The following is a 6000-nucleotide window of genomic DNA, read 5'->3' as shown; positions in this document are numbered from 1 at the left end:
AGACCGTTGGTCCGATTTTCACCAAAATCGAACCGTATCATCTTCAGACCATGCCGACAAAAAGTTATGGATTTCAAGTCGATTCGTCAAACCGTTTTTGTATACCAGAGCAATGAATTTGAGGCATGATGCAAAAATTACTCTTGAAGCTGTATCTCTGTAATGCTTTATCATATTCAGACCAAACTTAGTACATGTCATCACAAGCATGACCTGAGGCATCATACAGTGTTTCGGCGCAGTGCCACCTACTGGAGTGGAGATATGAAAAATGTCTATTTTTGCTTATAACTTCTGATGGGTTTGACCAAAATTCATAAATTTGGTATGGGTCATCAGGACAATGCCCTGAAGGAGCCTGAGAAGTTTCGGACCAGCGCCACCTTGTGGTCAAAAGTTATAACAAAATTGACAAAAATGCTAATAACTTTTTTTTCTAATTGCTCACTGCTGCTGTTGGTCTGATGCTCCCAGCCATGTTGGCTGGCTTCTTGTGCCGTTTTTGTGCTTGGCCCCGTAATTGCTGCTTGCAGCTATATTTATTCTTCCGCTTCTTCTTCCGCTCTTGAAGTCTATGGCAGCCCATAGAACCGCTTGCGTGAAAGTTGTGAAATTTGGCACACAGTTAGAGGACAGTCTGACCTTTGTCCATAGCAAATTTGGAGTCTCTAACTCAATCCCTCTAGCGCCACCAGCTGTCCAAAGTTGCACTTATGTTTATGTTAATAACTTTTGAACCGTAAGGGCTAGAAACAAAATTCTTTTTTCCCCTGAGTCCTTGGCTCAAGACGAATCGAATGCACTATATGACGTCATTTTTTGTCATGAAAATTTTTCCGCCATTTTGAATTTTCTGAAAAACGTACTTTTTCGAACTCCTCCTAGGCCGTTACTCCGATTTTCACGAAAATTTAACCAGATCATCTTCAGAGCATGCCAAGAAAAAGTTATGGAATTCAAGTCAATTCCTCAAACCGTTTTCATAAAACAAGCGAACGAATTGTACGTAGCGCTTGCAAAAATAGACATAAGGCTGTATCTCCACAACGCTTTATCGTATTCAGACCAAACTTGGTACATGTTATCACAAGCATGACCTGAGGCATCATGTAGTGTTCCGGCACAGCGCCACCTACTGGTGCAGAGATATGAAAAATTGTCATTTTTGCTTATAACTTCTGATGGGTTTGTCCAAAAATCATAAATTTGGTCTTGTTAGATTCGGGGCATCATGTCGATTCGACTGATATCCAATTTTCCCATATCGGGCATTTTGTCCGTCGGCCATTTTGAATTTTGTGCTAAAATGCTGTATTTTATGAACGCATTCAAGTATTGTTACGAAACTTGGTATGGGTCATCAGCACAATGCCCTGAAGGAGCCTGACAAGCTTCGGACCAGCGCCACCTTGTGGTCAAAAGTTATTATGAAATTTACAAAAATGTTAATAACGTTTGAATATATTAATCAATTGTAATGAAATTGGTCTCAGTAGATTCCTTGGGTCATGCCGAGAACACGGATATCAAATTTGCTATAGTCAGCTGAACTTCCTGTCCACCATATTGTTTTTCTTTAAAAACATACTTTTTCGAACTCCTCCTAGACCGTTGCTCCGATTTTCACCAAAATTTAACCGTGTCATCTTCAGACCATGCCGACAAAAAGTTATGGATTTCAAGTCGATATGTCAAACGGTTTTTGTATAACAGAGCAAAGAATTTGAGGCATGATGCAAAAACGACACTTGAAGCTGTATCTCTTCAGTGCTTTGGCATATTGACACCAAACTTTGCAAGTGTCATCGTCACCTCACTCTGACCATACCACAACAATTTGGACACAGCGCCACCTATTGGTCGAAAGTGATGAACCAGTAAATCCTCATTTTTGATCATTTTTCAGCTCTTTTGCCTAAAATGATCTTAATAGGTCTTTAATTGCTCACTGCTGCAGTTAGCCTGATGCTCCCAGTCGTGTTGGCTTGCTTCTTGTGCCGTTTTTGTGCTTGGCCCCGTAATTGCTGCTTGCAGCTATATTTTTTTTTTTACAGTGTAATGATCCTAAAAGGTGATATTAATAAAATAATCAGACAAAACCTAGAAGAAATCCAAAATACAATAACTATGCTTTTTACTGTATTATAAGTAATGTAAAAAAACATCTAAACTTAATGAGATTTTGCTGCAACTTGGTTTTAATATATATGTTAATATAAAAATATTCAAAATATCCAGAAACTGTGAAAACAGCAAATGGAAATGGAACATGTAGTTACAGTATACTGGACTAAAATACTTTCTCGTTTCAGAAGAGCTCTGATGCCAATTATGCTTCCTTTCACACATGCGCAAATACCAATATGATCATAAATCACCACTGTTTATTTATACTTATAATATTAAACATACACAGAAGTAACTTACAAGAAGCATCATGTTCTTTTCCTACTAAGTGATACCTGCACAACCACAGACACACATTGTACTCACACACACACACCCACATCCAGACCACATTCATATGTCTGATGTGATACACGCAGCACGCGGATGCTTCTCTTCTGTAATTCTTTTATCTGGTCATTTGTATAAACATTTTTCAATTAAATATAACTGCCTTCTTATCTAAAAGAAACCAGAAAGAGTTTATAGTATTTTTCAAGCAGAATTGTCTTGCTATGGATTGACTGTGTACGGGCACAACAGGGCTAAAGTTCATCAAGAGTAAAATACCACATTAACACTGCAGTTCCTGTGGTAAAAGTAAGTGTTGCAGTTACTGTGTTTTAACTACAAATACCACATTAAAACTGCAGTTACTGTGGTAAAACCATGGTAAGTGTTGCGGTTACTGTCCTTTCATTACAAATACCAGAGTAAATCTACAGTTTTGGTGGGAGAAGCATGGTATACATACATACATGTTCTTTTACTGTGTGTTTACTAACGTACATATGACATGGTGAAGCGACAGTTACTATGGTAGAAACATGGTAAATGTGTGGACTTTTTACATGATCCCTTTCCCAACATAGGCAAATTTCAAATGAATATCACAATGAAAACTAACTTAATAATGCTGGCATGAATGATTTGAATGTAAAACAGCTTGAAATAATGGGACAAATAGCGTCGCGTATTGATTTGAAACACGAAACACAATTTCATTCATAAATACGGGACGATCGACCACTTTACAGGATGGGTGGAAACCTTTCCCTTACCTGTCTTGAAGTCATCTAATATCCATATATTTTTATAGCAATAAATCACTTAGATTAGCTGGGAGATCTTAAAACGTAAACAAGTAGATAAATGCATTGAGGCGGAAGTTTCCGTAGCATGTCTTCTCCTGCTGCTGCCGATAGGGGCGCTATTTTAGGAAACGCTCATATGCGTCGTATTTGATGGTAGTGACAAACGACCTACACGATCGTATAAGTTGGAGGACTTGTTATTTTCTTCGATACTCTTGAAACTTTGCACACACATAATTGTCGGCCATCAGGGCCACAAGCTGTGGCACACCCTTTTTTATATGGTTGTACTTGATGGGCTTTGTAGCGCACCCCTTTTCACCTACAGAACCAAACTTCATACAGTTACAGATCTCATGGGGCCAAACAAATTTCACACTCGAAGTCATAAGCCAGCCCAACAGGAAGTCAGCTATTTAGGGTTGTTTAAAAAAGGAAACAGAAAGTCTGTTATAATTCTGCTTACATTAATTGATTTGGATGAAACTTCAGCTGTGTGTTAATTGTAGGAGCCTAATCACATGGACATGGCTATTGTAAGTCAAAGTCATAGTGCCACCAACTGGCAGCAGGAAGTGTGTCACTTTCAAAATGCATTGAAATCCCACTCTTATTTTTACCCAATTTGCTTCAGTCTTCGTCAGAATAATATCAAGACATGGCAGATGTAGACCTGTGAAAGGATTCTTGATATCTTAAATACTGTTGCCATGGCAACATGTCAAAATTTTATAATATTATTGTGAGTTTGTAATATGTGTGGGTTTTCTGCCTAAAAGTTCTACTAATCTCTGCAATTCTCCAGCTGTGATACTTGGAGAGTCTTTGTCCACTCAAACTCTCCTCCTTTCTGTGCATTTGGACGATATAGACACACATCCTCTTCCAGGCAGATTTGTAACATCTTTAGTTGATTGGAATGCTAAAAAATGTAAATATGAATGGGAATATACTTTAGAGATATTTTGCATGTCAATATTCATGGATTAGGTTTCTTTGACATGGTTTCTTTGAACACTTTTGAGCCCATCCTTAAGTGTAAGGCTGGGTTCACACCGCAAGCATCAGCGGTGCGTGAGCGTCATGTTAGCGTGAACTGCAGCTGCAGAGACGCGCGAGTATTCGAGCACGATCACACGAAAATGGGAACAAAATATGAGATGGATGCAATGTCGTGGAATGTATACGCCAAAATGAGTTTTGGCGTGCATATGGTACGCAGTTTTTCGCGTGCATATGATGCACACTTTATGGCGTATTATACATACAAAACCTCCACCCCTCCACCCCCATCCTACCCAAGAGCGTGTCATATACAAGCCATAAAGTGCGTATCATATGCACGCGAAAAACTGCGTGCCATAACTCATTTTGGCATATATATTGTATGAGATTACACACTCGTACTGTTGATACACATTCTCATGTGATCGTGTTGGAGCATTCACACTGGAAGCGTTTGTACAGCATCACAGCAGCGGCTCCAAGCTGCATATAAAGTGATGCTAGTGCTCTGCTAGTGATATAAGGGCAGTATTTTAATTTTCTGTCATGATTGTGAAAAATGTCGCCATTGTTGGTCATTTATGCTGAATCGAGAATTGTAATAGGAACTTACGATATCGTTCGGGGAAAAAAACTGGACGGTAATACAATTTTCGCCATGGTTGAAAAGGTGAGGGAAGATGACTAGCAAATGTAATAATGTCACTAAATAAACCCACTGCCTTTCACTTAAAATAATCACATACTTGCAGCTTAGTTTTGTATTTGGTTTTTGTGTAATAATTATTAACATGTTTGCGAGTATGACTCACTCGCTTGTGAATGATTATAACTTGCACACAGCCACTTCAAAACTGTTCACGAGCCTCTATGGGTTTGATTTTGGTTGTCATTTGTTGAAATAAATAAAGCATGTCAGTGTCTGTCCCCTGAATGTGACCCTCCGATTCACCCTCGTGGCCATATAGGGAAAGTGAATATTTACAAAAACAACATTAAAACTAGTTACATTTACACGCTTCCAACAAAGAAATGCATCGACTTCTGTCAGCTTGTTAAACATTTATTTTATTTGAACTTTTTCTACCATATGACAGCTGAAGCAGCAGCGCGTGACTGTTTATGCTAGGCCTAACCAGATCAACACTGTAAACAGAATTCTACAAAACTGAAGTGAAAACACCAAATTATAATCAGGATAAAAGATCTTTGCATGAAGAATGTGAATATTTAACCAAGTCAAAAACAAAAGGTAAGCAGGTATCTATTTTCATTTCGGTATCAGCAGACGCGAAACGCTATAAAAGGCTACAACTTAAAGTTAAAAAATGATAATAAGTTATAAAAAACAGTATAAGTTATGTAGACGGTATGAACACCTTCTGGGTTCTCGATTTAACAATAAGACAAAACATATGATTTTTTTTTTATAAGATTCCTATATAATCATCACTCCCTGCCCTCCAGACTCATTCGCGTTGCTGCTGTGACGTCATGTGCAAACAACCTATTATTTGTTTTACTCGCGTTTTTACAGTTTCCCCTATTAAATCCAGTCATGCAGCAGGTTCTTTTGCCACTCAGTCCAGCTGAAGGAGGAGAATTATTATTCTCTGGCATTCTTCTGCAGCCTTGTTGTCTTTTTTTCTTCTGCTTTCCCCCCCTTGTTTTCCTCTACCCGTCCTTCCTTGCAACCTGAGACTTCTCTTCCCGCAGGTTTCCTGGCAGCCAGGGG

The sequence above is a fragment of the Megalobrama amblycephala genome, unplaced genomic scaffold (genome assembly GCF_018812025.1).
Source record: "Megalobrama amblycephala isolate DHTTF-2021 unplaced genomic scaffold, ASM1881202v1 scaffold338, whole genome shotgun sequence".
NCBI classification, from domain to species: domain Eukaryota; kingdom Metazoa; phylum Chordata; class Actinopteri; order Cypriniformes; family Xenocyprididae; genus Megalobrama; species Megalobrama amblycephala.
This window is presented reverse-complemented; position numbering follows the sequence as displayed.